Source organism: Triticum dicoccoides, chromosome 2A, assembly GCF_002162155.2.
Source record: "Triticum dicoccoides isolate Atlit2015 ecotype Zavitan chromosome 2A, WEW_v2.0, whole genome shotgun sequence".
In the NCBI taxonomy this organism is placed as follows: Eukaryota; Viridiplantae; Streptophyta; class Magnoliopsida; order Poales; family Poaceae; genus Triticum; species Triticum dicoccoides.
The window spans coordinates 698049227-698072312 of NC_041382.1; the positions used below are offsets into that span (position 1 = coordinate 698049227).

Below are 23086 nucleotides of genomic sequence, written 5' to 3' on the forward strand. Positions count from 1 at the left end.
CATGGTTCGCAAGCACCAAGTGATTCATAATCAAGTGATTCCAAAAGTCCATCAGTATGGAGTTTCTTCATGCGCTTTATACCAATATGACCCAAACGATAGTGCCACAAATAAGTTGCACTATCATTATCAACTCTACATCTTTTGGCTTCAACATTATGAATATGTGTATCACTACTATCGAGATTCAACAAAAATAGACCACTCTTCAAGGGTGCATGACCATAAAAGATATTACTCATATAAATAGAACAACCATTATTCTCAGATTTAATTGAACAACCGTCTAGCATCAAACAAGATCCAGATATAATGTTCATGCTTAACGATGGCACCAAATAACAATTATTTAGGTCTAAAACTAATCCCGAAGGTAGATGTAGAGGTAGCATGCCGACGACGACCACATTGACTTTGAAACCATTTCCCACGTGCATCGTCACCTCGTCCTTAGCCAGTCTTCGGTTAATCCATAGTCCCTGTTTCGTGTTGCAAATATTAGCAACAAAACCAGTATCAAATACCCAGGTGCTACTATGAGCTCTGGTAAGGTACACATCAATAACATGTATATCACATATACCTTTGTTCACCTTGCCATCCTTCTTATCCGCCAAATACTTGGGGCAGTTCTGCTTCCAGTGACCAGTCTGTTTGCAGTAGAAGTACTCAGTCTCAGGCTTAGGTCCAGACTTGGGTTTCTTCTCCTGAGCAACAACTTGTTTGTTGTTCTTCTTGAAGTTCCCCTTCTTCTTCCCTTTGCCCTTTTTCTTGAAACTAGTGGTCTTGTTGACCATCAACACTTGATGCTCTTTCTTGATTTCTACCTCCGCTGCCTTTCGCATTGCGAAGAGCTCGGGAATTGTCTTGTTCATCCCTTGCATATTATAGTTCATTACAAAGCTTTTGTAGCTTGGTGGCAATGATTGAAGAACTCTGTCAATGACACTATCAATAGGAAGATTAACTCCAAGTTGAGTTAAGTGATTATGATGCCCAGACATTTTGAGTATATGTTCACTGATAGAACTATTCTCCTCCATCTTGCAGCTATAGAACTTATTGGAGACTTCATATCTCTCAATCCGGGTATTTGTTTGAAATATTAACTTCAACTCCTGGAACATCTCATATGCTCCATGACGTTCAAAACATCATTGAAGTCCCGGTTCTAAGCCGTAAAGCATGGCACACTGAACTATCGAGTAGTCATCAGCTTTACTCTTCCAGACGTTCTTAACGTCATCAGCAGCATCTGTAGCAGGCCTGGCACCCAGCGGTGCTTCCAGGACATGATTCTTCTGTGCAGCAATGAGGATAATCCTCAAGTTACGGACCTAGTCCATGTAATTGCTACCATCATCTTTCAACTTTGCTTTCTCAAGGAATGCATTAAAATTCAATGAAACAACAGCACGGGCCATCCTTCTACAATCAACATAGACAAGCAAAATACTAAGAAGTACTAAGTTCATGATAAATTTAAGTTCATTTAATCATATTACTTAAGAATTCCCACTTAGATAGACATCCCTCTGATCATCTAAGTAATCACGTGATCCAAATCAACTAAACCATGTCCGATCATCACATGAGATGGAGTAGTTTTCAATGGTGAACATCACTTATGTTGATCATATCTACTATATGATTCACGCTCGACCTTTCGGTCTCAGTGTTTCGAGGCCATATATGCATATGCTAGGCTCGTCAAGTTTAACCTGAATATTCTGCGTGTGCAAAACTAGCTTGCACCTGTTGTAGATGAACGTAGAGCTTATCACACTCGATCATCACGTGGTGTCTCGGCACGACGAACTTTGGCAACAGTGCATACTCAGGGAGAACACGTTTACCTTGAAATTTAGTGAGAGATCATCTTATAATGGTACCTCAAATAAAGCAGAATAAGATGCATAAAGGATAAACATCACATGAAATCAATATAAGTGATATGATATGGCCATCATCATCTTGTGCTTGTGATCTCCATGTCCGAAGCACCGTCATGATCACCATCGTCACCGGTGCGACACCTTGATTTCCATCGTAGCATCGTTGTCATCTCGCCAACTATTGCTTCTACGACTATCGCTACCGCTTAGTGATCAAGTAGAGCAATTACAGGGCGATTGCATTGCATAGAATAAAGCGACAACCATATGGCTCCTGCCAGTTGCCGATAACTCGGTTACAAAACATGATCATCTCATACAAAAAAATATAGCATCATGTATTGACCATATCACATCACAACATGCCTGCAAAAACAAGTTAGATGTCCTCTACTTTGTTGTTGCAAGTTTTACGTGGCTGCTACGGGCTGAGCAAGAACCGTTCTTACCTACGCATCAAAACCACAACGATAGTTTGTTAAGTTAGTGTTATTTTAACCTTCTCAAGGACCGGGCGTAGCCACACTCGGTTCAACTAAAGTTGGAGAAACTGATACCCGCCAGCCACCTGTGTGCAAAGCACGTCGGTAGAACCAGTCTCGCGTAAGCGTACGCGTAATGTCGGTCCGGGCCGCTTCATCCAACAATACCGCCGAACCAAAGTATGACATGCTGGTAAGCAGTATGACTTGTATCGCCCACAACTCACTTGTGTTCTACTCGTGCATATAACATCTACGCATAAAACCTGGCTCGGATGCCACTGTTGGGGAACGTAGTAATTTCAAAAAAATTCCTACGCACACGTAGGATCATGGTGATGCATAGCAACGAGAGGGGAGAGTGTGTCCACGTACCCTTGTAGACCGAAAGCGGAAGCGTTAGCACAATGCGGTTGATGCAGTCGTACGTCTTCACGATCCGACCGATCCAAGTACCGAACGCATGGCACCTCCGAGTTCAGCACACGTTCAACTCGATGACGTCCCGGGAGCTCCGATCCATAAAAGCTCCACAAGAGAGTTTCGTCAGCACAACGGCGTGGTGACGGTGATGATGATGCTACCGACGCAGGGCTTCGCCTAAGCACCGCTACGATATGATCCAGGTGGATTATGGTGGAGGGGGGCACCGCACACGGCTAAGGGATCAATGATCAATTGTGTCTATGGGGTGCCCCTGTCCCCGTATATAAAGGAGAAAGGGGGAGGAGGCGGCCGGCTAGGGAGAGGCGCGCCAAGGGGGAGTCCTACTTCCACTAGGAGTAGGACTCCTCCTATTCCTAGTAGGAGTAGGAGAGGGGGAAGGAAAGGGAGAGGAGGAGAAGGAAAAAGGGGGCCGACCCCCCTTGCCCTAAACCAATTCGGTTTGGGCCTTGGGGGGCGTGCCCCACACTCCCCTTGCTGCCCTCTGTTTCCACTAAGGCCCATATAGGCCCATTAAGCCCCCCCGGGGGGGGGGGGTTCCGTTGACCGTCGGTACTCCGATATATGTCCGAAACCTTTCCGGTGTCCGAACATAGTCGTCCAATATATCAATCTTTACGTCTCGACAATTTCGAGACTCCTCGTCATGTCCGTGATCACATACGGGCCTCCGAACTACCTTCGGTACATCAAAACACAAAACTCATAATACCAATCGTCACCGAACTTTAAGCGTGCAGACCCTACGGGTTCGAGAACTATGTAGACATGACTAAGACACGTCTCCGGTCAATAACCAATAGCGGAACCTGGATGCTCATATTGGCTCCCACATATTCTACGAAGATCTTTATCGGTCAAACCGTATAACAACATACGTTATTCCCTTTGTCATCGGTATGTTACTTGCCCGAGATTCGATCATCGGTATCTCAATACCTAGTTCAATCTCGTTACCGGCAAGTCTCTTTACTCGTTTCGTAATACATCATCCCACAACTAACTCATTAGTTACAATGCTTGCAAGGCTTATAGTGATGTGCATTACCGAGTGGGCCCAGAGATACCTCTCCGACAATCGGAGTGACAAATCCTAATCTCAAAATACGCCAACTCAACAAGTACCTTCGGAGACACCTGTAGAGCACCTTTATAATCACCCAGTTACGTTGTGACGTTTGGTAGCACACAAAGTGTTCCTTCGATAAACCGGAGTTGCATAATCTCATAGTCATAGGAACATTTATAAGTCATGAAGAAAGCAATAGCAACATACTAAACGATCAAGTGCTAAGCTAACGGAATGGGTCAAGTCAATCACATCATTCTCCTAATGATGTGATCCCATTAATCAAATGACAACTCATGTCTATGGCTAGGAAACATAACCATCTTTGATAAACGAGCTACTCAAGTAGAGGCATACTAGTGACACTCTGTTTGTCTATGTATTCACACATGTATCATGTTTCCGGTTAATACAATTCTAGCATGAATAATAAACATTTATCATGATATAAGGAAATAAATAATAACTTTATTATTGCCTCTAGGGCATATTTCCTTCAGCTAGGACGTGGATCGGTAGGGGGAGATCTTTGCGCGCACCCCAGTGTTCGAATCTGAAGGGCTTTGCAGGAACCCGTGATCCGACATTTGGCGCGCCAGGTAGGGGCGCGCCGGAGCCGCTCTCCCACCAGTCAATTCACCGACGCGCTGCAGCTCCGATGTCCGGCGACTCAAGGACCAACGCCGACCGCTGGGCAGTCTGGCCAGCCCGGGCGGCGCCGCCTGCCCAGGAAGACCTCAACCCCGTGCTCCAAGCGGCATGCGCGCCACCCGACGCAGCGGGGCACGGGCAGCATGGCTAGGCGCCGTCCACCCTCTCCTCACGATAGGCGCGAGCTGTTGCAAGGGCCGCAAGCCATGCCACGGCGACGGCGCCGCACACCCGGAGGGAGCAGGCAAACATGCAGGCTGCACTCACGATGGCACGGGAGCTGCTATGGAGCCGGCTGATGGAGAGCGGCCGGGATGCACTACTGGAACGCGTCACCGAGCTACTGGACGCCGTGGCTTCAGGAGCGTCGCCCTTCTGTTCTCTGCTCACGCCACAAGTTGTGGCCGGGTCACATGGCGGGCCACGCCGCGCCCGCGTGCCTACAGGTGCACCACCAGGCTTCATCGACACCGGCGCAGCCAACGGAGCTGCACGCCTGCTCACGCCTGTGCCACCTCCGCTGGGCGCGGTCACGGGCGCTGCCACCTGCGGTCCGAGCGGGATGCAACCCTGCCATCCTCGAGGCGGCACACTAGGTCGAACAACATGGAGTGTGGGGCACTACGGCGAGGTCTTCGAGGCGGTGGCCTCGGAGGCCTACGTGCCCCGCATGGTGGACCAGGACTACATGCTGGAAGACGACCCCGGCTCGTCCCTTGAGCCAGGCTGGGAGGAGGAGGCGCTAGAAGCCGGCGCCTTTCAGGACCCCTCTGGAAGCCTCACCAACCGCGTCGGCAACAACAGCTATAGGGTACCACTAATTCCTCAGGAGAAGGCTTACGCTAACCATGGTGCGCAGGGGGATCAGGTCACAGCAGCAAATGGCGGTCCCAGCATGTCGGCCTCCCTCCCTCCAGGGGGGCACGTTGGGGACTGGAGGAAGAAAGCCGGGACGAAGGCCCTCCCCAGCGCCGCGTGGAGCAAAGTGTCCCCCGGAGGTAGGCCCTCTGTCGGGGAGGTGCTCCAGAGCCTACCCCCGGCAGAGGACCCGTGGTCGCCGAGGGTGCCGCTGGCGTCCCCTTTTCCCCTTTGGTATCATCCTGGTCTCCGGTCGCCCCTAACTATGGCCGAGGGAGGCGCAAGGCGGGGCCCTCGTCTGGCGATATGAAGTAAGGCTCACGCCTGTGAAGGTCGCCGCCGTGACACTCTCACGTAATAACGAGTGGGGCTGTACACGCCCCAGAGTCTCAGGAGTGCCGCCCTCGGGCCTTTGGGGCTCCCTCCCACGTCCTAGTGGCAGCACTTAGCTCTGCGTTGGTGAGAGGACTCAAGACAAGAAGACTAGACTAGGTGCCGGACGCGGCCATTTGCTTTGGATCCCTTTTCTGTAGCCTTGCCTTCTGGATTTGGATTTGAGTTGAAGTTGAATTTTCATTGATGCGTGCGGGGGGTGCCTTTTCTCGTTCAGCGATTTCTTGCTATCTGGTTCTTTCCTTATTTCGGAGTTCTCACCTGTTGCCCCTCCCTCACGGGCCCCTCGTGAGCCCCTCACGAGCGGGGATGGGCAAGACGCACACGCGCCACGCGCATGTCGCGCCATGGCTAGCGCTTGCTTATCACGCGGTCCCCTCGAGCGTCTCGACGAGTTCCTCAGGAGCTTCCCAGAAACTCACAACCTCACGAGCCGGTTTGGGATCGTCTAGGCTAAGGTAAACCGCAATAGCAACTTTGCCCTAGGATACGTGAGTCCAAGAAGATGCATATTCAACTCGACCTAACAAAATAGAGGAAGTAGCAAATTTACATCAGGGGATGCCCCTCCAAAAATGCTCTTACAACTTCAAGGGCTGCGCCCGAGCTTCTGTGTGCAGGACAAACAGCTAGGAAATACGGGATCAGTCAGACATGTCGCTCGCCGCGTCCCCCGGATCGCCCTCATACGCGTCGCTGGCATCGCTGCCACCATCGCTAGCATCACCATCACCTCCACCAGCGCCGCCATCACCATCGTCGACCATGTCGCCCGCGTCCGCCGCGACCACCACCCCATCATCATCGGAAGTGAAGGCCCTGACCAGCGCGTCCAGATTGTCTTCCACCCATCGCGACAGGTCGCCCCAGATGGCCTCGGGTACAAGAGTGATGGCGGCGTCAAAATCGAAGTTGGGGTCGGCGTTCTGGAGATGGCTGAAGACACGTGAGAACGCACGCCCGAGCAGGCCGCGGCTCCTCTCTTCAACAAGTTGGCGAGCCCTCTCAGAACGGTTCTCCAGGTGCATCACCACATCGGTGAAGAAGCGGAGGTGGTTGGCATAGTCGTTCGCATGGGGATGAGGAGCATTCCCATCACAGATGTGGCCCAGGGCTATGTTGGCCCTGTTCCTGAGGTCCTAGAGCATGGGGCATGCACGCGCTCCAGTGTTCGCCGCTGAAGCACTTCCTCCCTGTTCTGCCGCGCGACAGACTCGGCGTCAGCAACCCGCTGCTACAGAGGGATCAGCTCGGCGCGAGCGAAGGCCAGTTTCTCCTTTGTGAATTGGATATTCATATTACCTTTGTAGATTGCAAACCCTAGATGACAATCTCTTCGTAGCAAGAATGGACCGGAGACCGTTCAAAGCTTCGTCCCCAACGGAGTCGCCAAAAAGTGTGTTCACACATGAACATGTCACAGTGTACGCTCGACGCCGGGGGTGATGCACCGCAGCTCACGTCGAAGGAGACCCGCCAGAAGCGCGGTACGCAAGACAATCCGTCGGGCACTTTTGTAGACCCGAATTCCACATGCCCGAGAGGAATCCCGTCAGGGCACACGGCGGCTATGCGCTGCCCTAGGTCGATCTGATCGCCCCCAGGGCCTCGAGGTTTGCCGCCCTGCAATGAAGAAGAATGAACGAAGAATGAGGAAGAAGAAGAACAAGGGAGAAGATAAAAGTAAAGGTAAAAGATGATAGATTGATTTGTCGATTGTGTGTTTTTCAATCGGCCGTCACCCCTTACATATATATGAGGCGGCTGGACTTCCCGTACAATAAAAGGACTCAAATCATGTCCAAATCATTAATAGTTACCCTAACTCGGACTACGAGGGCCGGAACTTCCGGGCTCAAATTATATCAAGTAGCCCTCTTGCACTGAATCTCCAGGTCGCATATGACTTCGGATCACGATGGTCCCAAAAGCAAAGTTGTAGATCTTGCAATGGAGAAAAACTCGTCAGTTGATCACTTTTTCATCCAAGGTCATCTTGAGGTTGAATTCGGGCCCACAATTCTGCAAGTAATATTAAAACTCCAGTTTTTGGGGCGCACCGCGTGCAAACTTTCGGTTTAGCCCAGAACCTCCCCAAAAGTTGTCTGGAACTTCTGGGGCATACTTTTGTAGCACACTATTTTACCTGTAACTTTTGCATACGAACTCCGATTTACACATTTTTTATATACAGATCGACCGTTTCGACAAGATGAAGACAACTCGTGTAGAAAGTTTTCTCATATGAGACCATCTTGGGGCACAATTAGTCGAATAGTGTTATGGATATTAAATCTCAGTACTTCAAACATATTTTCAGCCTTAGAGATGAGACCGGATGGCTATGGCCTAAACATCAAAGTTTCTCCTTTTGACGATACAAAACTTTCTCACTTTGAGCACTTTTGCATGTGAGGCCTTATTAATTATGTTTTCGACCATGCCAAAATCTGGTGTTAACACATGGTGCCGCCGCAGACAATCTCCAGAGATCTTGGCAGGCTTCTCCTATTTCAGGGGCAGGGAGTGCCTAAGACGGAGTCGGAGTTGTCGCGAAGATGTTGCATGTTGCCGGACGTGACCTTCATTGTCGAGCAGAGTGAGATACAGGCGCACAAACTCATGCTCGCCATGCGATCACCGGTCTTTGCTGCGGAATTCCGATGGCACACGACAGAGAGCACACTGCGGGTCGACGGCATAAGCGCCTCCACTTTCAGGGCCATGCTACACTTCATATACACCGATCAGCTCCAATTAAATAGCAACGATGATGGTCGTACGCCTATGGCGCTCGACCTACTTGTGGCTGCGAATCGGTATGACATCGAAAGCCTGAGGCTCATGTGTGAGAACATGTTGTCCGAGAGCATGGAAGTCGAATTTGTCATGTCGACATTGATGGAGATTCATTGTCGGCATAGCTGTAGGTCGATGGAGGCCTCCTGCATCGAGTACATGCTACCTCTTGAGCATGCGTTGGTTTTCCCTTGAAGAGGAAAGGGTGATGCAGCAAAGTAGCGTAAGTATTTCCCTCAGTTTTTGAGAACCAAGGTATCAATCCAGTAGGAGATAACATTCAAGTCACCTAGTACTTGCACAAACAATCAAGAACCTCGCAACCAACGCGATAAAGGGGTTGTCAATCCCTTCACGGTCACTTGCGGAAGCGAGATCTGGTAAAGATAGTAAGATAAATATTTTTGGTATTTTTGTTGTATAGATTGGAAAGTAAAGATTGCAAAATAGTAAACGAGATGCGATAATAAAAGAGATGCAATATAATAAGGAAAAGACCCGGGGGGCCATAGGTTTCACTAGTGGCTTCTCTCAGGATAGCATGTATTACGGTGAGTGAACAAATTACTGCCAAGCAATTGATAGAAGAGCGCATAATTATGAGAATATCTAGGCAATGATTATGAACATAGGAATCACGTCCATGTTAAGTAGACCGAAACAATTCTACATCTACTACTATTACTCCACCCATCGACCGCTATCCAGCATGCATCTAGAGTATTAAGTTCATAAGAACAGAGTGATGCTTTAGGCAAGATGACATGATGTAGAGGGATAAACTCAAGCAATATGATATAAACCCCACCCTTTTATCCTCAATGGCAACAATACAATACGTGCCTTGCTGACCCTACTGTCATTGGAAAAGGACACCACAAGATTGAACCCAAAGCTAAGCACTTCTCCCATTGCAAGAAAGATCAATCTAGTAGGCCAAACTAAACCGATAATTCGAAGAGACTTGCAAAGATATCAAATCATGCATATAAGAATTCAGAGAAGAACGAAATATTATTCATAGATAAACTTGATCATAAATCCACAATTCATCGGATCTCGGCAAACACACCGTAAAAAGTATTACATCAAATAGATCTCCAAGAACATCGAGGAGAACCTTGTATTGAGAACCAAAGAGAGAGAACAGGTCATCTAGCTAATAACTATGTACCCAAAGGTCTGTGGTAAACTACTCAGACATCATCGGAGAGGCTATGGTGTTGATGTAGAAGTCCTCCGTGATCGAATGCCCCTCCGGCAGATCGCCGGGAAAGGCCCCAGATGGGATCTCACGGGTACAAAAGGTTCCGGCGGTGGAAAAGTGGTTTCGTGGCCCCCCTGATGTTTTTAGGGTATAAGAGTATATATATAGGTGAAAGAAGTACATCGGTGGAGCTCCGTGGGGCCCACGAGGGTGGGGGCGCGCCCTCCTATCTCGTGGAAGCTTCGCGGAGTTCCAGACTGTCACAGCCCTAGCTTAGCTTTGCTTACTCTTGCATGATCATCATGGCATCATGTTTATTTTTTTATGAAACTGAAATGGGGATGATCAAACCCCTAGCACCAAAGCAATGCAAATAGGCCCAACTTTAAATATTTTCAATGAACCCAATATGCCGTTAAAAAATGTTCATCATTTTTGGTTCTGGCTAAACCCTCTGCCAAAAATGGGTTCATAAATTTTGGAGCCATTTTGGATTTTTGAATTAAGACATAACTATTTGCATTTGGGCATTTAAAATACTATAAATACTTTGAAATGCCCAAATACTTTTGAAAGTCATTTTAGGCTGTTGGGAGTAATTCCAAAGGTGCCTATGATTATTTTCAGAATTTTCTAAAATGGATTAGTACTTCTACTAATTCAAAACAAACAATAGAGAATTAAATAAATGGAAACACAAAGAGAGAGAGAGAGAGAGAGAGAGAGAGATAGTACCTGGGCTTACCTGGTGGCCCAAGTGGCCGGCCCAGCCCACCACCGCAGCCTCCTTGTCGTCTTCCTCCCCGGACAGAAGGACGAGCGCGTGCTCCCCGCGCGCTGGCCACGCGCCTCGCCAGTTCCTGCTTGCCTCTCCCCGTCGACGCCCTGGCCTTCTATGGAGACGCCACGCAAGCCTCGACCTCTCTCGCACTCTCCCTCGCCCTCATCCCCTTCTCTGTCTCTCTCTCACGCGCGTGACCGAACGCAGCCGTCGCCGCCGCCGAGCTCCCCCACGGCCACAGCCATCTCTGAGCCTCTCCGACGCGCCCCCAAGCTCCGCCGTGACACCCCGGTCCTCTCCGCCGAGCCACATGACGCCGGACGCCCTGGAGCGCCATCATCGACGCCATCTTCGCCCTCTGCATCGACGGCCGTCGTCGACCGATTCGTCGTCACCTGGCCATCCCCGAGCACGCTGAGATCACCGACGACCCCGCTGTGAGCTACCGCTTCGAACCCCTCTCTTCCCCGCCTCGATTGCACCTTGTAGCCCTCATTCTCACTGAAGCCGAAGCTCGCCGCCGCCGCGCCATGTTGCCATCGTGGCTATAGCCACTTGAGCTTCCACCTGAGTACACTACCGTGCTCAGAATGACCCCACGAGACCGTAGCCACCAACATCTCCCCCTCTCGCGCACCGCAACCCCAAACCCGCAACCCACCATGCTCCGGCCACCGCCGTTTTGGTCGCCGTCGTTGACTCCGTCCATCCCCGCTCGAACCACGGCCACCCACGGATGCGTCTCTCTCCCCTCTTTCAAACACGCCTTTCCGTGCGTCGAACGGTGGCCCGTAGAGCAAACCTGAAGCGGGCACCGCCGCGATCTGTCGTCGTCGGCGGTTAAACGCCGGTGGCTGACATGGCACCATCATTAGGGCCTAAGCACCCTACTGATTACCCCCTGGAGTCAATGACAACCGGGCCCCACCGCCCAACTAACCGGCTAACTAAAATAGATTAGGTTAGTGTAAATTATCGGTTTAGATTAGTGCTAACCTGGTGGACCCCACGTGTCAGCTTTGACTTTGGTCAAGTCAACGTTGACCGGTCCCACCTGTCATCCACCCAAACCAGCCTGACACACTGATGTATAGGTCCCACAGGTCAGGTTTGACCTGGCCGACCCAGTTGACCTGCTGACGTCACACCTATGTCATGCTGACGCAATAAGTGATTTTCTGGATATTTAAATAATTCAAAAAATTCCAGAAAATGCCCAAAACTTCCAAAATTCATAGAAAATCAACCGTAGCTCCAAATCAAATAATTTATATATGAAAAATTATCAGAAAAATTCAAGGAATCTGTTTATGGCATTTTCATGCATGTTTGAACCACCTAGGGTTGCTGTACAGGGCAATTTGCATAATTGACATTTAAATAAGCACATATGGAGTTTGAATTTGAACCCTTGGTTCAAACCAACTTCATTTAATATGATTGCTAGTTGCATTAGCTCAATCACAACATATTGACATGTCATGATCATGCATCATAATGTGCATTGCATTGATTGTATTCTTTCAGTGTTTGCCGGTGATTGTTCCCCCCTCGGTAGACATATGTTTCGACGATGTGATCAATGACACCGATGAAGAGTTATACTACCTTCAGAAGTGCCAGGCAAGCACAACCCCCTTGTTCATTCCGATACAATCCCACTCTCTCGCTCCTGCTCTCTTTTACTGCATTAGGAAAACAATGATTCATCTGTTACTTGTTGCGGTAGTTGAACCCCTTATCCTCTGCATGACCTGTCATTGCCACAGTAAATAGATGAAACCCACTAGCATGAGTAGGAGTTGTTTGAGCCCTGATGTGCCTACTCATTCATGCTTGTTTGTCATGTCTGCTATTGCATAGAGTTGTGTCAGGTCTGATTCATCGGGAATGAATCGGAGGTGTGTGAACATGTCCTACTGTGTGTGAGCTAAGTGTGTGAACACGTTTTGGTAAAGGTAGCGGTGAGAGGCCATGTAGGAGTACATGGTGGGTTGTCTCATTGAAACCGTCCTCAGGAACTGAGTTCTGTGTCTGTGATCCATGAACAGCTACTACCACTCATTGGGATCCTTAATTAACCCTCTCGGCTTCTTAATCACCCTAGTACTCTATCCAGGAGTTGCAACTAGTTTCTGGTGTTTGTAGGTTATGTGTTGGCGGCCGTGCATAGCGCTAACCCTAGGGGTGGGCTATGATGCGGTAGATACACCGTGGCACGGTGTACCGGGCGCCCGTTTGGTGTCTCGGGAACCCTGTTCACATCGTTCGGGGCCGTAAGTGGAAACCTCGGCCGGACTCCCTGCAGCTGTAACCTTGATAGGTGATAAACCTGGACTAGAGACTTAAGTGTTTAGGTAGGCCATGGCCGACACCCTCGTTGGGCTTCCGCTTGAAGGTTGCCGAGTACATGTCGTGTAAACGACGGTAAGTGGTGGGAGTGTGTTTGAAGAAGTACACCCCTGCAGGGTTATCATTATCTATTCGAATAGCCGGATTCCTCGGATATGGAAACTTGGACCCCTTGCATAGTTCATAGATAACTTTAAGTGGATACTCTAAAACTCGCAAGCTAAGTGTGAGTACTATGGATGGCCTTCTCGTAGGGAGACGGGAGCGGATCCATAGTGGTGTATTGAATGGTGAACATGTGGACTCGTGTGCGCCACCTCAAAAGAGTTGCTTGTAGTCGTAGTTCAGGTTAGCCACTGGGTCAAAGCTGGCTTGCTGCACTTAAACTCCACTACCCCTTTGTTGATACCGATGCATATGTAGTTAGTTCTGATGTAAGTCTTGCTGAGTACAATTGTACTCACATTTGCTTAATTTATGTTTTGCAGAGAGACGTCAGTCTCGCTAGTAGTTCCGTGTGGGCTTCGATGTTTAGCTTGCTACCTCAGCTACGATCTTGTGCCCTCGGCAGGATATGGTAGATAGTCAGGCTTCTTAGCCTTTTTCATTTGTAGATGTCTGTACTCAGACATGTTAAGCTTCCGTTTGTGCCTTGAATTGTATGCTATGATTGTTGGGTCGTGAGACCCATGTTTGTAATATCTCGCTCCTCGGAGCCTAATGAATAAATACTTGAGTCGTAGAGTTATGTTGTGATGCCATGTTGTATTTACACATATCGAGCATATTGTGTGTATGATTGGAATGCTTGGTATGTGTGGGATCCGACAATCTGGTTGTTTATCCTTGGCAGCCTCTCTTATGGGGAAATGTAGTCTAGTGCTTCCATGAGCCATAGTAGTCCGCTACAGCCCGGTTCACCGGAGTCCTGGTAGCCCAGCACTACTGCTCAGGGCACTTGACTGGCCGGCATGTGTTTCACTTCGTTCCTGTGTCTGTCCCTTCGGGGAAATGTCACGCGGTGACATCCGGAGTCCTGCCTAGCCTGCTACAGCCCGGGTTCCCGGAGTCCTGTTAGCCTAGTGCTATAGCCCGGATTCACACGCTGCTGACCGACATGCTCGATGTGATTCATGTATGCATGTCCCCATAGGTTGGTGCCGCTTTGGGTTCATCACTAGCCATGTCGGGCCGGGTTCTCTGTCATATGGATGCTAGTGACACTATCATATATGTGAGCCAAAAGGCGCAAATGGTCCCGGGCCATGGTAAGGCAACACTGTGGGAATACCGTGCGTGAGGCCGCAAAGTGATATGAGGTGTTACCTGCTAGATCGATGTGACTTGGAATCGGGGTCCTGACAGCTTTGGTATCAGAGCCAGGTTGCCTGTAGGATTACCAAGCCAAACTGGTCGAAGTCGAGTCTAGAAATGCTTTAGTTATGTAAGGAAATTGATTGTGGAAGGGAACGTAAGGCTCTTTTTACTCCTTATATCTCATGCCCTCTGATCTGAGTCACCCTCTTCCTTTCTACGGGGTTAAGAAACTAGGCGTTCTCATCTATCTATCAGGATGACGTGTTACTAACCCGTTGACTTATAGGATTGATGGATTCATGCCGCAATTCAGTTTCCAGTACTTTCGTGTGTTCATAATTGGTCTCGAAACCTTGATATTGTGATGTTGAGTGGTTATGCCACCATTTTGCAGGATGTCTCAAATCTTTTTGAGCATTTACAGCCGTTATGCTGTCCGAGTCATCCCAGGTTTCTAAGAAGTCTGATGCATTTGCAAACCCCTTCCTCCTGTTCCTGATGTCCATTTGGGCCAAATTAATCACACTAATCGGTGAGTTGAGGTACTTTGTTGCCTCGACATATATGTTGGAGCTATTATTATGACCCTAGGTGTTTTAGGGAGTCCCCTAGTAGTCTAGCCATGTTTTGTGTTCCGGTGTGATGATTCTGGCCACCATTCTCGAAAGCATCCCGTGATGCCATGTCGTGGTAGGTATTCTATTCATGGGTTCTTGAACCCGAGATTCACCCTACTTACCTCATGTTGATAGTGTTGCTAGTTCCTTTAGGATATTAGTCACCTTTGCATTAGTCCTCGAGGTCCGTGGTATATCCTTCTTCCAAATACTACGAACCGCCTATGGCAGAAGTTCTTTGAACCAAAAGATCACAACCAGAGTGCTCTTGATGAGTTCTCCATTCTTCATTGTGAATCTGCCAGTCCTACCTTTCTGCATGGGTTGTCCGGAAGGAATGTTGAGCTTTGCTCGACATACTAATCTATGCATCCACAACTCAGAAAATTATATGTTCCTTTGAGTTGCCCCTCTTTAGTTGTATTCGGACCCTCGTCCATCAATTGTTGGTCAAGAGTAGTTGTGCATTGGTGTTATCGATGCTTGTTATTCATGTGATCCGTCAAGCCATTCTATTCCGGAATGACTAGGAGAAACAAACTCCAGTACCTCATCCATATCTAGGATTGGGTCAAAACAGTTGTATTCCGCAGATCAAAGTGCCAATCCAGCTTTTGTTATGTTCTACCTTGGAGTGTTGCCTTCTTATGTCAGAATTGTCATGATAATTGCACCACCTCTTATGAACTCTTGATGTAGTGATACTTCTCGCCATCATCATTCGCTCCTTGGATCCATGTTGTTGCAACCGGAATACCGACAAGTGAACCTTGATGTGTGAAATCAATACTCCTAGCAACTAGTTGCTTGGTAGTAAATGGACAATACCCGCATTCTTAGCGTGTTGGTTATTGAACCATCATTCTGAGATTGATCATGCTACCTAGTTTTTTTTCCGGTGCACTCTTCGATCAATGAGTTAGGATTATTCAATCCCTTGCTTATTTGATCATGTCGTCTTGCTCTGAAGAGCAAGATTGTTCTCGAGCTTAGTAACATATCGGTGGTTCGTGATTTTCCGAAGATCTTCTCGGAAGTATTACCTGGCTGTGACCTGACCGCTATGTTGAGTTCGTGATTAAGTTGGTTTCTTATAAATCACCCCTTCTCCAAGAATCTGTGTTGGATATCCCTGAGCTAGTTGGTTGAGCTAGACAACAACTTGGAGAGTTGGAAGATAAAAGCTTGTCTGACTTAGTTCATGTTAAGGGATATCTTTGTGTGTGTGTGTGTGTTGAAGAAAGATGATATCTCCATCGATTGGTCCTCGTGATCAGTTGTTGGATCTATTGCCTTGTCAAAACTTTGACTTGAGTATGGGCTATCGTCAAGTCAAATCAGAACCAACGATGTTCATAATGTTGTCTTACCCATGGTTGATCCCTCGAGCATACACCATTATATCTTTTGGTCTGACCAATACTATCATCCTATTCACATGATGGTGGAAGTCTAGTGATATGGAAATTCCGATGAGTTGTTGTTGAGCCCATCAGCAACATTTTGTCTCCCCCATGATTCATGTTGAACATCAACCTAGTGTTGGAAACTTTATAAGCAATGCCTTCGTGTTCCGTTCATGAAGCTTATGCTTGGATGGAAGAAGTGACTTCCTCAAATTCATGTGCATCTGCTGCAAGTTGCCGCCGTGAGTTCGAGAAAGATTGTTTTTTCCCCTGGTACCATCCCAAGTCAGTTATGCATGTGTGAATGTATTCTATGGTTTGGTAGATTAATTACCTCCACTCCATATGTATTCCCTAGCACACCAAGCCACTGATTGACTTGTTCAAGGCAAAGAAGTCTACGCTTGGGATCTAATCCATGGACTTGCATAAAGACTTCGAAATCCTTGATGATGGTTCCCCACCTGAACTCGATAGTGTTTTACTATAAGACTACTACGTGGTCATGCTCGTCTTGGATAGCGTGTTCACAGGTTTGTAGCAGAACCAGCTCATGTTTTGGAGCTTGCTATCGCAGTTCATTCCCTGAGAATCTCGCAACGTCATCTCATCAATTGTGTTGCAAACTCTCATTTTCCTTCTAGACTGGATGGGTCTGGAATATCCTAACACCACCCATATCCGAATCTCAGGCAGATATGATGATTGGAACATACTCCAAGAACTATATTGTTGGTCTCTCTGTAACCGGTAACGTGGATGTCGTGGCCAACACACCTAGCCGGAAGGCCTATTATTGTAGTATCCTGGTTGAAGAAGTTGGTCACCTCCCCATAAGGATATCGCAGGATCTGCATCCGTAGTTATTCCTTATGGATTCTTGAGCTTCTGAAGTCCGACCTTTTACTTGATGTTCTAGATATACAACCATATCTATGAATGGATTACGCTAGCACATCAAGGAGAACATTAGAAGCGGAGTGCTAAATGTCTCTCGGTCAATCGTCCAGATTCTGTTCCCTTAGCCTTGCTAAGGGAAGATCTGAGAAGGTGTTATCTTCCTTTGTATCTGCATCATCCATCACTAGTCATCATGGTAGTATGTCGTGTTGCCAGGATCCTTGCCACGGATGTTGGTAGAACTTTGATGAATATGGAAATGCTCAAGTTCTTGAGAGCACGCGTAAGCAAAATCATCCCTTGCGTTGTCTTCAACAAGGTAGTCCACATCATCCATCCTAGTCCGAGTATGCCGTCTCTTCGAGCTATCTCAAACGATCAATTGTAAATTGCCTTAAGCTGGTATGAAGAGTTTCAATGATTTATGGATCAAAAGTAATTCTTTTTGCCACTTAAGGGAACATTTCAACGAGTCACCTTCTCCAAGGTGCCCTGTTATGGGTTCATGACAATTATCTCCTCGCAACCTTGAAACCTTGCACCACCTTACTCAAGTGTGGAATTACTACCTACCAACTTGAATCCTTGTCGTCTGATTTCCATCACCCTGATGTGAACTTTGTGTCTCAATTGGAGAGATGTTCCTATGTCTCACTCATTGAGTTGATCCTGAGTTGTTTGATCTTCGAGAAGATCGACCCTTCTAGAGTTTTCCCTTCCCTCTCGTTGTCATGTTGGTGGGAGTTCTCAGAGCAAGACATCGAGACAAAGATGGTGATCGAACCAACGTTCTTATGAAGTGCAACTTGGATCGTGAAGATTGTGTTAAGTTTGCGTCCCCCTTCATCTTACCCTACGCTTGAATCTCGGGACGAGATTCTTGTTTAGTGGGGGTGAGTTGTCACAGCCCTAGGTTTGATTTGCTTACTCTTGCATGATCATCATGGCATCATGTTTATTTTTTTATGAAACTGAAATGGGGATGATCAAACCGCTAGCACAAAAGCAATGCAAATAGGCCCAACTTTAAATATTTTCAATGAACCCAATATGCCCTTCAAAAATGTTCATCATTTTTGGTTCTGGCTAAAACCTCTGCCAAAAATGGGTTCATAAATTTTGGAGCCATTTTGGATTTTTGAATTAAGACATAACTATTTGCATTTGGGCATTTAAAATACTATAAATACTTTGAAATGCCCAAATACTTTTGAAAGTAATTTTAGGCTGTTGGGAGTAATTCCAAAGGTGCCTATGATTATTTTCAGAATTTTCTAAAATGGATTAGTATTTCTACTAATTCAAAAGAAACAACAGAGAATTGAATAAATGGAAACAGAAAGAGAGAGAGAGAGAGAGAGAGAGAGAGAGAGAGATAGTACCTGGGCTTACCTGGCGGGCCAAGTGGCCGGCCCAGCCCACCACCGCAGCCTCCCTGTCGTCTTCCTCCCCGGATAGAAGGACGAGCGGGTGCTCGCCGCGTGCTGGCCAGGCGCCTCGCCAGCTCCTGCTTGCCTCTCCCTGTTGACGCCTGGCCTTCTATGGAGACACCACGCAAGCCTCGACATCTCTCGCACTCTCCCTCGCCCTCGTCCCCTTCTCTGTCTCTCCCTCACACGCACGACCGAATGCAGCCGTCGCCGCCGCCGAGCTCCCCCACGGCCACAGCCATCTCTGAGCCTCTCCGACGCGCCCCTGAGCTTCGCCATGACGCCCCGGTCCTCTCCGCCGAGCCACATGACGCCGGATGCCCTGGAGCGCCGTCGTCGACGCCATCTTTGCCCTCTGCATCGACGGCCGTCGTCGACCAATTCATCGTCACCAGGCCATCCCTGAGCACGCTGAGATCACCGATGACCCCGCTGTGAGCTACCGCTTCGAACCCCTCTCTTCCCCGCCTCGATTGCACCTTGTAGCCCTCGTTCTCACTGGAGCCGAAGCTCGCCGCCGCCGAGCCATGTTGCCGTCGTGGCTATAGCCACTGGAGCTTCCACCTGAGTACACTACCGTGCTCAGAATGACCCCACGAGATCATAGCCACCAACATCTCCCCCTCTCGTGCACCGCAACCCCAAACCCGCAACCCACCGTGCTCCGGCCGCCGCCGTTTTGGTCGCCGTCGTTGACTCCATCCATCCCCGCTCGAACAACGGCCACCCACGGATGCCTCTCTCTCCCCTCTTTCAAATGCGCCCTTCCGCGCGTCGAACGGTGGCCCGTAGAGCAAACCCGAAGCGGGCGCCGCCGCGGTCTATCGTCGTCGGCGGTTAAACGCCGGTGGCTGACATGGCACCATCATTAGGGCCTAAGCACCCTACTGATTACCCCCCTGGAGTCAATGACAACCGGGCCCCACCGCCCAACTAACCGGCTAACTAAAATAGATTAGGTTAGTGTAAATTATCGGTTTAGATTAGTGCTAACCTGGTGGACCCCACGTGTCAGCTTTGACTTTGGTCAAGTCAACGTTGACCGGTCCCACCTGTCATCCACCCAAACCAGCCTGAGACACTGATGTATAGGTCCCACAGGTCAGGTTTGACCTGGCCGACCCAGTTGACCTGCTGACGTCACACCTATGTCATGCTGACGCAATAAGTGATTTTCTGGATATTTAAATAATTCAAAAAATTCCAGAAAATGCCCAAAACTTCCAAAATTCATAGAAAATCAACCGTAGCTCCAAATCAAATAATTTATATATGAAAAATTATCAGAAAAATTCAAGGAATCTGTTTATGGCATTTTCATGCATGTTTGAACCACCTAGGGTTGCTGTACAGGGCAATTTGCATAATTGACATTTAAATAAGCACATATGGAGTTTGAATTTGAACCCTTGGTTCAAACCAACTTCATTTAATATGATTGCTAGTTGCATTAGCTCAATCACAACATATTGACATGTCATGATCATGCATCATAATGTGCATTGCATTGATTGTATTCTTTCAGTGTTTGCCGGTGATTGTTCCCCCCTCGGTAGACATATGTTTCGACGATGTGATCAATGACACCGATGAAGAGTTATACTACCTTGAGAAGTGCCAGGCAAGCACAACCCCCTTGTTCATTGCGATACAATCCCACTCTCTCGCTCCTGCTCTCTTTTACCGCATTAGGACAACAACGATTCATCCGTTACTTGTTGCGATAGTTGAACCCCTTATCCTCTGCATGACCTGTCATTGCCACAGTAAATAGATGAAACCCACTAGCATGAGTAGGAGTTGTTTGAGCCCTGATGTGCCTACTCATTCATGCTTGTTTGTCATGCCTGCTATTGCATAGAGTTGTGTCAGGTGTGATTCATCGGGAATGAATCGAAGGTGTGTGAACATGTCCTACTGTGTGTGAGCTAAGTGTGTGAACACGTTTTGGTAAAGGTAGCAGTGAGAGGCCATGTAGGAGTACATGGTGGGTTATCTCATTGAAACCGTCCTCAGGAACTGAGTTCTGTGTCTGTGATCCATGAACAACTACTACCACTCATTGGGATCCTTAATTGACCCTCTCGGCTTCTTAATCACCCTAGTACTTTGTCCACGAGTTACAACTAGTTTCTGGTGCTTGTAGGTTATGTGTTGGAGGCCGTGCGTAGCGCTAACCCTAGGGGTAGGCTATGATGCGGTAGATACACCATGGCATGGTGTACCGGGCGCCCGTTTGGTGTCTCGGGAACCCTGTTCACATCGTTCAGGGCCGTAAGTGGAAACCTCGGCCGGACTCCCTGCAGCTGTAACCTTGATAGGTGATAAACCTGGACTAGAGACTTAAGTGTTTAGGTAGGCCATGGCCGACACCCTCGTTGGGCTTCCGCTTGAAGGTTGCCGAGTACATGTCGTGTAAACGACGGTAAGTGGTGGGAGCGTGTGTGAAGAAGTACACCCCTACAGGGTTATCATTATCTATTCGAATAGCCAGATTCCTCGAATATGGAAACTTGGACCCCTTGCATAGTTCATAGATAACTTGAAGTGGATACTGTAAAACTCGCAAGCTAAGTGTGAGTGCTATGGATGGCCTTCTCGTAGGGAGACGGGAGCGGATCCATAGTGGTGTATTGAATGGTGAACATGTGGACTCGTGTGCGCCACCTCAAAAGAGTTCCTTGTAGTCGTAGTTCAGGTTAGCCACTGGGTCAAAGCTGGCTTGCTGCAGTTAAACTCCACTACCCCTTTGTTGATACCGATGCATATGTAGTTAGTTCTGATGTAAGTCTTGCTGAGTACAATTGTACTCACGTTTGCTTAATTTATGTTTTGCAGAGAGACATCAGTGTCGCTAGTAGTTCCGTGTGGGCTTCGACGTTTAGCTTGCTACCTCAGCTACGATCTTGTGCCCTCGGCAGGATATGGTAGATAGTCAGGCTTCTTAGCCTTTTTCATTTGTACATGTCTGTACTCAGACATGTTAAGCTTCCGTTTGTGCCTTGAATTGTATGCTATGATTGTTGGGTCGTGAGACCCATGTTTGTAATATCTCGCTCCTCGGAGCCTAATGAATAAATACTTGAGTCGTAGAGTTATGTTGTGATGCCATGTTGTATTTACACATATCGAGCATATTGTGTGTATGATTGGAATGCTTGGTATGTGTGGGATCCGACAATCTAGTTATTTATCCTTGGCAGCCTCTCTTATGGGGAAATGTAGTCTAGTGCTTCCATGAGCCATAGTAGTCCGCTACAGCCCGGTTCACCAGAGTCCTGGTAGCCCAGCACTACTGCTCAGGGCACTTGACTGGCCGGCATGTGTTTCACTTCGTTCCTGTGTCTGTCCCTTCGGGGAAATGTCACACGGTGACATCCGGAGTCCTGCCTAGCCTGCTACAGCCCGGGTTCTCGGAGTCCTGTTAGCCCAGTGCTACAGCCCGGATTCACACGCTGCTGACCGACATGCTCGATGTGATTCATGTATGCCTGTCCCCATAGGTTGGTGCTGCTTTGGGTTCACGACTAGCCATGTCGGCCCGGGTTCTCTGTCATATGGATGCTAGCGACCCTATCATATACATGAGCCAAAAGGCACAAACGGTCCTGGGCCATGGTAAGGCGACACCATGGGAATACCGTGCGTGAGGCCGCAAAGTGATATGAGGTGTTACCGGCTAGATCGATGTGACTTGGAATCGGGGTCCTAACACAGACTTCCACTCCAAGTCTCCTGGTTTGCGTTTGTTCCAAGAAAGATCCTTGCGAAGGTTTCGTTCCGTTTGGATTCCATTTGATATTCCTTTTATGTGAAACACTGAAATAGGCAAAAAAACAGAAACTGGAACTAGGCCTCCGGTTAATAGGTTAGTCCCAAAAATAATATAAAAGAGCATATTAAAGCCCATTAAACATCCAAAACAGATAATATAATAGCATGGAACAATCAAAAATTATAGATACGTTGGAGACGTATCAAGCATCCCCAAGCTTTATTCCTGCTCATCCTCGAGTAGGTAAATGATAAAAGTTGAATTTTTGATGTGGAATGCTACCTAGCATAATTTTCAATGTAATTTTCTTTATTGTGGCATGAATGTTCAGATCCAAAAGATTGAAGACAAAAGTTTAATATTGACATAAAAATAATAATACTTCAAGCATACTAACCAAGCAATTATGTCTTCTCAAAATAACATAGCCAAAGAAAGTTCATCCCTACAAAACCATATAGTTTGGCCATGCTTCATTTCTGTCACATAAAATGCTCCCATCATGCACAACCCCGATGACAAGCCAATCAATTGTTTCATACTTAGCCTTTTCAAACTTTTTTAACTTTCACGCAATATATGAGCACGAGCCATGGACATAGCACTATAGGTGGAATAGAATGGTGGTTGTGGAGAAGACAAAAATGAGGAAGATAGTCTCACATCAACTAGGCATATCAATGGGCTATGGAGATGCCTATCAATAGATA

General features: G+C 47.8%; 1 pseudogene; it reads left to right on the top strand.

Moving 5' to 3' along the window:
- The window catches only part of LOC119358128, a 76664-nt pseudogene that overhangs the window by 23227 nt on the left and 30351 nt on the right, over positions 1-23086 (top strand).